Genomic DNA, 12,902 nt, shown 5'->3' on the forward strand with positions numbered 1-12,902 from the left:
TAAGGCATGTTTGAAACATGTTTGTAGGCAGATGGGCATACCTACTTGTAAGGGAGAGAGGGGAGATGCCAGAGAAAGGGAACAAAATGATTCAAAAATGTCCCAGAAAAGGTAAATAGAGATAGGAACAAGAACCCAAATGGGCATGAAATGTTGCCACTGTCATCCCTGACCACTATATCTGTTCGTTTTGTTGAACAATTTTCCTTAGTTACCAAGTGGAATTTTATGGGTGGGTGGGTAGGGAGAAGGGGGGGCAATAATAGTATAAACAACAAAAAACAGATTAAAAACAATTTAAATTTTTTTTAAAGAACACATGTAGAGATTTTCTTTAGAAGAAGGATCATAGAATCACAGATTTTAAAATGGCGTGTACTTTAGAGGTCGTCTAACCCCTTCATTTTAAAGATGAGGAAGTTAATCTCCTCCCCACTCGGAAGTGGCTAGCCCAATAGGTAGAAAGTGACAGAAGCCAGTCCCCTCTGGCCACAAACCCATAGCTTTTCCATGGTGACACACTGCCTTAAATCAAGAAATCAACCACTCAATCATTAATTGTGTCTGCCATGTGGTAGGCACTGTACTTTGGTGCTGAGGAGATGAGTAGGATATCTAACTTTTAAAATAAAGACAACGAAAGTTTAAGAGACTCACAGCTTAACCCATCAGTCATCTGATATTTCTTCAAAATCAGCAAGGCATATTTGCTGTTGAAAATATATACTGATTTTTGGTAGGAAGATTTCACCATTTATATTCTAATTCTAGATCCCTTAATCTTTGGAGACCAAAGCCCAGGCATTGTGAAATGCTCTGGAGAAGTCTTATAGGGAAGGTTTGCAAGAGAGCTTGGAATATTTTTTTTCACTAGCTTTCTCTCACTCAAGAAAAGGAAGACAGCATCTGGGATGGTGTCTCCTTGACTACCACTTTTGTTTTTCCAATAACTTACTGGTATGTAAAGCTTGGTAATCTCCAGAGGTATTCCCCATCATAAATACTCAAAGCTCTGGCATTCTGATGTCTCCATAACTTCTGTGCTTATTGTATTTTCACATATTAGATTTACTAAAGAGTTTCCAAGCTTATAAATATAATGATTAGATTAAGTTAATCATTAGCAAGTTAGTTCATGTTTATTGTAGGCTTTATTAAGAGAGGCAGTGTGGCTTAATAAAGTGACAGCCTCAGAGACAAGAAGACCTGGGTTCAAGTCCTGCCTCTGAACAGTACTAGCTTTGTGACCATGGGTAAGTTATTTAAAATCATGGTGCCTCAGGCAATTCTCTAAGTTATAGATAAATTACCACTTTGCATCACTGAGGGAATTTCCACACCAAGAGTTTCCTACACTGATAAAGCTACGAGTAAGAACTATCCCTCCTCCCCACTCCTCCCCTACTTTGCCCAAAGAGTCTATTCATGAATCATCCTTTCTTTTACAAAGACCACTTTGGGAAGACTGATAAATTAATCCTATTTTTGAATCAGAGCCTATCCCAGTTGTGGGGGAATGAAAAGCTCTGGTCCTCAAATCCTATTTCTTGACACCAGTTGTGTCTCTGGTCAAGCTATTTAACTTCCCTGGGCCTTAGTTTCCTCATCTGTAAAATGTGGCTGATAATATACTACCATCCTCACAGAGTTGTGAAAAAGAATGCTTTGGATATTTCAAAGTGCTGTATAATTCTTAGAAATTATTATAACATAAAATCCATTTGAGCTAGATGTTTGGCCTCTAGTTCTGTATTAAGTACATTCTTCGGGTAGAAAATAGGTTTCAGTTTGTTCAGTGATTGGCAAAGATTCTGAATTGAAGGCTTCTGGTTCCCAGAACTATCTTCAAGTCACTAGATTTTATCCCTCCAAAAAGAAGTTTTTGTATAAACTTGAATTCTGCCAGAATACTTTCGAGTTTCCAGGATTTCTCACTAGTTTCCAAAACTATCCTGATCATAACTTTTGAATAAATGGATTCACTTAATCGACTTGTAAAGCAAAGTGATAGAATCTGTACTTTGCAATAATCCATCTGGAAAGCAATGTAATAGAATCTATTCAATACATTTGGATCCTTATCAAACTTGCCCCACAGGGACTGGGTTCTTCAGAGTTAGTCAGAACCAATAAATATTGATTAAATGCCTAGAACATGCCAGGCTTTGTGCTAAATGCTAGAGATACAAAGAGAGACACAGTCCCTATCCTTGAGGAGCATAAAAAGAGACCAAAAAGCTAGGGGAGGGATTAGCAGACAGGGGAGGTTAACTGTGCAGGGACACGATGAAACCCTGCAGCCAAGGTGGGAAATGAACTTTGTCTTGCAGAGTGATGAGTTTCTGGAGATGATGAAAATCAAGAAAGTAGTTGAGTATAAAATGATCAGGAAAATTACCTGATTGCTCCTCCTAAGCACTAGAGTATAGAGAAGGATCTCTCTTTCAACCATTTCTGGCATGAAAAAATTCTCTGCTCCTTACCTGAAGCTTTGCATCTCTAAGGGCAAGAAGTAAGGAGGAGGATACAGCTATCACTGTAGCTACCACTACCACTACCACTCCTGACCTCTCTCTCTTGCTATAGATATGCATATTCATTAGACTTTAACAAGTTTATAGGTCTATGAAAAGAAAAGACGATCCATAACTGTAAGTAGCTATGAATAAGAGGATTTCCCCTGACACTAGTAATTGGTGGTATGATTGTAATGCACTCAAGTCTCGTTTCCACTTTTTAGAATGTGTGTCTCCTCTCAAAGCTCAGCTCAAGTGTCCCATCCTGTAAAGAGCCCTTTCCTGGTGCCTTTCCTAGCTGGCATTGTCTTCTGCCTCTCCCAAAGTACTTTGAATTTGTTGTTAATATATTTTGTTTTTGCATGTGAGTATGCATGTTATTTCTCCAAACAAAATGTAACGTCCCTTACCCTTTGATCCAGCAATGCCACTTCTAGGGCTGTATCCTAAAGAGATCATAAAAACAGGAAAAGGACCCACATATACAAAAACATTTATGGCAGCTCTTTTTGTGGTGGCCAAGAACTGGAAATTGAGGGGATGCCTATCAATTGAGCAATGGCTAGACAAGTTGTGGTATGTGAATGTAATGGAATATTATTGCTGCATAAGAAATGGTGAGCAGATTGATTTCAGAAAAACCTGGAAAGACTTATATGAACTGATGCTGAGTGAAGTGAGCAGAACCGGAAGAACATTATACACAGTAACAGCAACATTGCGTGATGACTAATTTTGAAAGACTTAACTCATTTCAGAAATACATGTATCAAAGACAGAGATATGATGGAAAGCTCTATCCACATCCAGAGAAATAACTTTGGAGGCTGAATGCAGATGGAAGCATATTATTTGCTCTCTTTTTTTGTTATTTTGTTTTGTTTCTTTTTCCTCGTGCTTCCTCCCATTGGTTCTAATTTTTCTTTACAACATGACTAATGTGAAAATAAGTTTAATATAAATGTATTTTAAAACTTATGTCAGATTGTATGTCATCTTGGGGAGAGGGGAGGAGAGGAAGGGGAAGAAAATGTAAAATTCAAAATCTTATGGATGTGAATGTTGAAAACTAAAAATATAAAAAAAATTTAAAAATTTAGAAATTGAAAACCCCATAAGATTCTTGAAGGCAGAAATGATCTTGCTTTGAACTGTGTATCCTCACAACATTCAGGTTGCTGAAACAAAGTAGGCATGTTTAACTAATGCTTTTTTATTGAATGATTGCCCCGATGGATAGAAGCTGATCTTTGGATGTTTGTGACTGAGTGTATGGAGAGTAAAACTTGAGGGTGAGGAGGACTCAGAGGTTAAGGAAGTGGAGAAAAGTCATTAGTTAACGAAGCTATGTAGAAGTAGAGAGAAGATTACTTATTGTAAGTCAATGTATTTATTCCCTAGTAGATAAATACTCAAAGGATATGAATAAGCAATTGTCAGAGGAAACAATAGCCTTTTAAAAAACTCTCCCAAATAACTAATAATTAGAGAAATGCAAATTAATACAATTCTGAGATTTCGCCTCACATTAGTCAGGTTGGCAAAACTGACAAAAAAGGGAAAATAATAAATGCTAGAGGGACTACGGGAAAACAGTATCAAATTACTTTCTAGAATGGGTGGACCACTTTACAGCTCTCCCCCAAATATCAAGCTGCACATACTTTTAAACATATAATAACAACAAATAGTATGGTAAAGACTTAGGAAACTCTGAATGACTTAGGAACTCTGATCAATACAGTGACCAACCACAATTCCAGAAGACTCCTAATGAAATGTTACCCATCTCCAAACAGAGAGGTGATGGACTCAGGATGCCAATGGAGACATAAAATTTTTTTGTGATGTAAATGCAGAAATTCTACACATGTTTGTAAGGAGGGTTTCGTTTTCTTGCTTTCTCAATGTAGGGGAAGGGATAGAGAGATGGGCAAGAGGGAAGGTAAATCTTTGCAAAAATAAAATGAAATTTAATTTTAAAAATAAACTCTGTCCTGGTCACATGAGAGCAAAAGTGGTAAATGAACATTCTAGAGAGGCAGCATGACATAATGGATAGTTAACTAATCTCAGAACAGGGACTATAACTGGGTTCCAGTTCTGTCTCTAACACATACTGAATGCTTCTGCATGACTCTAGACTAGTCATTTTATCTGAAGCATATTGCTGTAGGCAATCCTCCAAGACTGTAAGTTGTCCTAAAGGTGTTGAATTTTATGGGTAGAGGGAATTTCTTCATTTAAAAATTCTCTGTGCAGTCAGTTAGGTGGCAGAGCATACTCGATCCGGAGTCAAGAAGACTCATGTTCTTGAATTCAAATCCAGTTTCAGATACTTACTAGCTGTGTGACCCTGGGCAAGTCATTTAACCTCTGTCTGCCTCAGTTTCCTTAACTATAAAATGCAGATAATAATAACACTTAGCTGTCCCAAAAGGAATATTATTATGCACCACTGTTTTCCTTCACAGAATACATACCAGAGGATAATAATAGACCTTACTTCCCAGGGTTGTTGTGAGAAGCAAATGAGATAATATTTTTAAAGCATTTAGCACAACGCCTGGCACAATGGAGGTATTTGTTTCCTTTCTTTCTCCCTATATTATTTCTTAAAATTTTATGGCTTTATTTGACTGTGGGTCTCCAAGTAAATACAAGGCACATTTCAGGTCTTTTGGAGAGATTCCTAAAGGGTATGGAGTGCTTCTAGGGTAAATTCCCACTGACAGCTGAGAAGTTATTGAGAATCAAGGCAATGAGCAGAGACAGATTACTCTGGCTGGTGTTTGGTCAGCAAGATCACATGTATGTTGCGACCTATTGCCAGGACTCATGGAGTATTGACATCAAAGCCCTGGCAGACATAGGTATGTGACTGGCACAGTTCTGATACCCCATCATCTTTGTGTAGGAAAAGAGATCTGCCCAGAAGAGGAGAGACAAGAGGGAAAAAGGATATCAGACTAAGAACATCTTAAGTTCATAATTTTAAAAAAAGACTAAGAGAGTAATTGAACCTGAGAGTATGTGTGAGTGAATCAGTTTTGGAGCATATTAAATAATACCTTAGAAACTTATTTAGTAATCATAGAAAGGACCATTACTGAAGAGCTAATAAGATCCACCTCAATAGGCAATTTTAGAATACCATGTTCCCTTAGATACAAAATAGAAATAGAAAAATATACCTTAAAGATATCAAACAGATCTAGAAGACTGAGGGGAAAGTGTCTTTAATTGTTAAGAAATAGGCAGAATAATTTTAAATGGCCATGCTTCTTTAAGTTCAAATATGGACCCAAGAACAAAGATGATATGGACCTAAAAGTCAAAATATGATGAGAATCCAAGTTGTTGCATCCTATATTGGCAGAAACTCACAGAGGGCACGCCCAGAGAAAGAGAGCCAGTAATAAATGCCATAATTCAAATAAGGGTTGAACGGCAAAAAATAGACGTAATTTCCAGAACTGCTTAATCAAAAAGGCTAAAACCATTTCCCCAGGAGTCTAAAGGAAAAAAAAGTGTTGGTGTAACACATCAAAGATAAACTTTGTCCATTTGATCTAATGCCAATGGAGTTTCTAGAAGGTGGCTCCAGAGCAACATGGTCAGAGGGGTCTTAAAGTCAGTTACAAAGGGAGCTTAGGCTTGACAAAAAAGTATTTCAGGGATTAACTTTGCTATAGTGAAAGAAGAAGCAGATTAAGATAGTGTGGAGGAAGTTGAACAGAATCCAAGTTTCCTAGGGGATAAGGTAAATTCAGTTATTAACTTGTAATGGATGGTTATAAATTCATTCCCTATAGGAAAGCTTATAGTCCAATCCAGGGAAAAACCAAAATAAATAAAAATAAAAATCTCCAAGATGGGATTTTCTCTTTTAAAGGTGAATGTGTTATATGTTCATTCACAGATCTTTTAAAAAATTATCAAATGTAGGTTTCCAAATACTGGAAATTTACAAATTCTATAGCAGTCTATAAACAACAGCAATAAAAAAAGCTCCAAGGGATAGTCACGCTTCTTTTTAGCCTCACTATTGGAAGGGGTCACCCAGTGACAACTTAGAACCAAGTTTAGCCATTATAACCTTCTACTATACTGTACCAATTTTTTCCTGAGGTTTTGTAACTAAATCTCACTATATTTAAATGACAACAGACCAACTTTCCCCATGAGCTCCTAGTATCAAGTCCTGTGTGAACAAAGTCAATTTTGATAAGTTCACGTGGGAAAGTTGAACATTCACCTTTAGTTCATATATTTCATATTAATGCTGAAGTTCTATCTTAACCACCTACTCTTTAAGATACTGCATAAACAGGGCAGGTTACCAGTGATTAGAAAATCAGCCATTCCTGTAAATATCATCCAAAAAGCATCTGTTTAACAAATGAGCATTCTAAAAAGAGGATACCCTTCTTTAATGAACTTTTCCCTTTGAACTAACAAAAAATGAGACCTTTCATATGTTTTTATTTGAGTCTTCGAACTTAATATCCTGAACCTAGACTGATTAGTAATGCAGTCAATAATGGTGGTTACAGACCATAAGTTTCTGTGAGAATAAGCTCTGACCCACTGCTTCAGAAAAATAGGCTTATTAAGAAATTGGGACTAAAATAGCTTTCCCATGCACATTCAGATGAACTTCCTAAGCATAAGTGTTGGGAGACTGTTGGAATGTGTTACCAAGGGAGGCTGAAGGAAAGTGATAGCAAACAATCTCTCTGGAATGGTTTGAATGCAATCCTCCACTGACTGGAAGGCCTCTCCATGGACTTCATCATCTTAACGTTTTATTTTGTGACTTCTGTAGGTTAGGGGTACGTTAGCTCCATAGATCCACACTTCACTGAACCCAAATTTTAAATAACTATATTAGAAAACACCAAACAACAGCCATTTACTCAAATGTGAATGCATTCATCTGGCTAATTGACATTCCAATCTATTTCACAAAATGTTTCATAGTTTGCAGTTTTAGAATTAGAAGGGATTTTAGATTTTATTCAGACCAATCTTCTTTGTAGAAGAGGAAATGAGATACAAGGGTAGCTGGTAGGTAATTCTGGAGGGGAAGCTCAGAGGCCTGAGAAAGTTCAGCTCAACTAGGAGCTATGATAAAGGAGCTAAAGCTCTGGTAGACACTACCAAGTTGGAGAAACACTGAGTCTGACCCCAGTAATTGAATGTAAGCTGCCCTCTTTGTCTTTCTTCTTAGGTGTGAATACTACATAACTAGCTTTGATGGGGGCCTTCAGGTGCTTGTTTTATGGTTAGTAAGAACAAAGGAGTCTTTGCAAATGTTTTACACGAAAAAACCCAAATTTCTAGGCTGACTGAAGTATCTCAAATGTGTGATGCTTTACTATGATAGAAACAAGTATATTCCAGAATAAAATCAGACCATTAGTAATCTTTAGTAGTATTCTCAGTAAGAATAGTAAATGAAACCCTTTCCCAGAATCTGTGTCAAGGTAACAACCACAAAGATTCTGATACTTTCCCCTCATTCCACTGAAATCATGAAGTTTGAGTGTTTCCAGGATGGTTTGAAGAGGATTCTGGGAAAGAGAAAATAGTGGAATAAGTAGGTTGCTGAGACCCAGAAGTGAAAAGGTTAAGTTGATTCCATCTTGAGGCCATGTGGAGCTTTGAAGAGTAAGACACTTAGCATCATATCTATACTTTTCTGCTCTCCTCTTCAAAGACTTCAAAGAAGTAGGTCTCACTAGCACAGCAGGAGTCTGCCTGGTTAACAATGAAGTTGAGTCTGTATAAAAATGACTGACAAGAGTCCCCTGTTGAACTAAAGACATATCCTTCCTCCCCCTGGCTTTGAGCTGAGGAGACAAAGCCACTCTTAATTGAGACACTGCTCTTGAGTTTGTTTTCCATTTCTTTTCTGTGAGTAGAAGGCATCAACATGGGAAATTCCCTGGTTTCTGTGGGGCCTGGTTGTGCCCTGTCAGCATATATCCACAGGGATCCCCACCCCTTTTGACTCTGATCCCTTCCTTTCAAACTTTTTATTCACATGTTATATAAAATGTTAGAGGCCAATAACATTTGTTTGTATGTAGGTATATCGGTAATAGAAATTAGAAGTCCATACAATCTTGATAATGCAGAACTCATCGAGTCCCTCAAGCAGAGGCAGGAACCTGGCCCGGGAGGGTTTAGGGGAGATAAAATGGGGAAGTGACCACTGAGCGTTGGTCTCTCCCCTAGAACTCTCAAACCTGATGGCGTTGGCTGCTATTGTTTCCTAAGCCGGTCTGAGGTGATGAACAGGAGAAAGAAAAGCAGAAGTTAATAATCTAAATCAAGTTATATTCCCCTAAACCAGTAACATTATTGTTTATGAGTCAAAAGCTCATATTTTAGAGAGAGAGGACTTCCTGTTTTAATTTCCTCCCTTCTATCCTCTCTCCATAGCCATTGCTACACCTAAGATTTGTCTAAAATAGTAGCCTGTTTGCCAAGCCTAGAGGCCTGTATTGGGCTACCCGAGTCTTTCCTACCTGTCCCAGGTCTTCGGTTGGCCAAACCGGATAAACGTATGAGAGAAAGGTCGTTCCAGAGTCAAACAGGGGTTGAGCTTTATTTCAGGGTCCGGGTTACAAATGCAGGGGAGTCTTCCTTAGGAGGAAGAGGGGGAGATTTCCTAAGGAGGCTAAGCTTAAGGGATTGGAAGTAGAAGTACAAGCAGGGAGAGAGGGGGAGGGGAGAGAGGAAAGAAAAGAAGCAGAGCCCTACTTTTCTCTTCGGCTCCACACGTGCTAAGAGAGAGCTTTCTGGCTTCCTCATTCCTACTTAATCTTCAGCCACACAGTTTGCATCTCAATACCATGCTGTTAGGTAACGAGGTGTGCTCCAATCCGGGACAATCTCGAGGGCAGGGAGACTCCACCCATCACGTATCTCCCGGGGAGAGGCGGAAATACCCGAGCTAGCCGAGCTAGCTCAGTCTGACCTTCTCGAACCCCCGCTGTTCATGGAGGGCCTCGTAAGACTCTAAGATTTAGAAGTCCCACTTTTACCTGCCCGAGACTGTCCACACGGAATTGAGCTTCCAGTCCCAACACCTGTTAATACATGCTACATAGTGTAATACCTACTACACATGTGGGGGAATCTAAGCTATATTAAAATACAAACAACCTCAATGTATTGCTGATTTTGTGGTAGATAGTAAGATATATTTGGGGTGATGGTGTGACAGTGTGGATACTTCCCAAGGTTGGACATTTGAGAAAAAGTCAGAAATGCTTTGAGAAAGAACACTGAACCAGTTTTTCCCCCTAGATATTTTTTATTCTAATTGATTACAAGCTTTGTTTGAGCATAAGTTTTGTAGTTTTTATATACAAAAATGTTTTCCCTTGATATTGCAGGAATTTTTCACATAAAAACAGTTGTCCTTGATTTAAGACTTCAATGCAGCTGGAATTTTTCTTTACAAATTTTTTTAAAGCATCGTTACTCAACTGTCTAGGAAGGAGCTAAAATAAAAACAAATTTTAGAGTTGGAAAAGTACCTTAGAAATCACTTGATCTAGTTCTGTCATGTTATTGATAAGGAAATGGAACTATTGTCATTTGCCCAAGATTTCTAAGCTTCTGGCAAAACTGGGAGCAAAAATCTAGGTTTGGTGCTCAATGAATGAAAGGGATTTGAAATTGATGCTATAGCTTTCTTGAAGACACTGAGGCAGAATACCCTTTGATCCAGCAATACCACTACTAGATCTTATGCCAGAGATCATAAAAAGGGAAAGAGGCCCACATGTACAAAAATATTGTGATGGCAAAGAATTGGAAGTTGAGGAGATCCCCATCAGTTGAGGAATGGCTGAACAAGTTGTGGTATATGAATGTAATGGAATATTATTGTTCTATAAGAAATGATGAGCAGGCAGATTCTAGAGAAACCTGGAAAGACTCACATGAACTGATACTGAATAAAGTGAGCAGAACTAGGAGGACATTGTACACAGTAACAACAATACTAGGTGATGACCAACTCTGATACACTCAGTTTCTCAGTAATACAATGTTCTAAGACAATTCCAAAAGACTCAAGATGGAATATGCTATCCATATCCAGAGAAAGAACTGTGGAGTCTGAATGCAGATCAAAGCACAATATTTTCTCTTTCTTTTTTCTTTCTTGTGGTTTTTCCCTTTTCTGATTCTTCTTTCCCAACATGACTAATGTGGAAATATGTTTAATATGATTGTACATGTGTAGCCTATGTCAGATTGCATGTTCTCTTGAGGAGAGAAGAGGGGAGGGGAAAAATTGGAACTCGAAATTTTATAAAAGTGAATGTTGAAAACTATTTTTACATGGAATTGGAAAAAATAAAATGCTGTTAAGGAAAATTTTAAAAAAACAAAAAAAGAAACTGAGATGGATAAGAGCCAGTCCCTCTAATATTTCATTACTGTAGTGCTTTCAACACCAGTTGGTCTCAGTGACAAAAACTTGATGTATGAATAAGTGCTAAGGGAATTTAAAGTAAGATACAAATCACTGTGGGAGTGGAGTTAGTCAAGGAATGCTCAGTTCCAAGTTATTTCTTTGGAGGACATTCCATGTAGTAGAAAAGGATGAGGACTGAGCCTCAACAGCACTTAATTCATGTGAGTTTTGTTCTAAAGATCAGAACTGCAACAAAATGGCTTCCTGTGAGGTCCTTTGAAAAGTCTGTGTACACTTTGTGACAGTGATTCTATCATAACACCACCAGCTGCGTACATTCTTCTGGGGATTTACACTCTTGGCTTGTAGATGAAAAACTGCCTTTCTCCATCCCTCTTAATGCTAGTACTTCCCCTCTGAGATTATTTCCAGTTTGTCCTGTTTATATATAATTGTTTGCTTGTTGTTTTTCCCATTAGACTTGGAATTTCTCATGAGTGGGAAATAGGGGTTTTTTGTTTTGTCTTTTTTTTTTTTTTTTTGCCTTTCTTTGTATCTCCACATAGTGCCTCTCATATAGAAGGTATATAACAGATGCTTGTTAACTTGACCTGATTTGCAAGCTCCTATTTAAGAAACCTGGGATAATGCATGCTGGTTTCTCTCCCTACCTCCCCTCCAATTATACTGAGAGAGACTTTCTGATCATGTATATGAGAGTTGATCTGTCGCTGACCTAATCATAAAAAAAGGAGGGAAAGGCTAGATAAGAAAGTGTTAAACTAACTAAAATGTAGTCATGGTTAAGAGACCCCTTAAGAATTAGTCCCCTGAGTGAATCAAAGTGGGTACAACCTGTTAGGATGAAGAATGATAGACCACATATCAAGGAGACCTTTTAAAGGTAAATTCATTGCATTCAGAATTCAGACTCAGAAGAACTAACTGGAGGAACAGAAGAAGCATGAAACTGCAGCAAGCTATAAGATGTCATGTGGAGTTGAGAGTGGAAATATCAGGCAAAGGCAATTATCTAATGACTGTGGGAATGAGGCTTAGTGGATTCAACAGCATGTGCATCAGGACAGAAGTCATGTTCTGGAAACATTCTTCACTATCCATGCAATAGACCCAACAGTGGTAATTCCACATTTCTTCATTCTCCTTGAATACTTTTCTTCCAGCCATGAGGTGTGTGTGTGTGTGTGTGTGTGTGTGTGTGTGTGTGTGTATGTGCGTGTGTAGGGATAGAGGGGTTTGTTTACCTTTCTTTGTTTTCAAGGTTTATTTTGTCTTTATACATAATGGTAACCACCAGAAATTTAAGGTTGGGGGTTGTACTGATAGGAAATATAGTTGGGAGAAAGTAACTGAAGAGAGAAATATCTTCAGAGAGGAAATAGATACAGATCCAACCCTGAGATTTTTTTTTTCCCAGAAACCTTTCTTTGGATGGGGTTTCAGAACTAACAAAAAGATGAAGGGAAGTACAGGTCCTTTGACACTATCTCCTAGAGGGAGAAAGAGCATTTATGCCAGGGAAACCCATCTGGGCATTGCATAGTTAGGGTCAGGGACACCATGCTCTATAACACTACAATAAATGTAATTCAAGTTTTATAGAATTAAATCCCATTTTACAAATGTTTATCAAGCTCCTACTATGTGCATGGCAGTGTGCTGGGGATATAGAGATGAAAATGAAGCAGCTTCTGCTCTCAAGGAACTAATATTTTAATGGGGGTAGGGTCCATGGTACAACATAAATCTAGGTGAATATAATATGAGGTAGAGAATAAAGTGATTGAAGGAGAGATTGGGCAATGAGCTCTAGAAATATTTGAAGAGGAAAGCATTAATAGTGGAAGAAATGATGGAAAGGTTTCATTAGAGGAAGTAGAATTCGAGCAGAGAAAGTTTTATCAAAATAATGGCAAAAACATGAC

Source organism: Notamacropus eugenii, chromosome 2 (genome assembly GCF_028372415.1).
Source record: "Notamacropus eugenii isolate mMacEug1 chromosome 2, mMacEug1.pri_v2, whole genome shotgun sequence".
NCBI classification, from domain to species: domain Eukaryota; kingdom Metazoa; phylum Chordata; class Mammalia; order Diprotodontia; family Macropodidae; genus Notamacropus; species Notamacropus eugenii.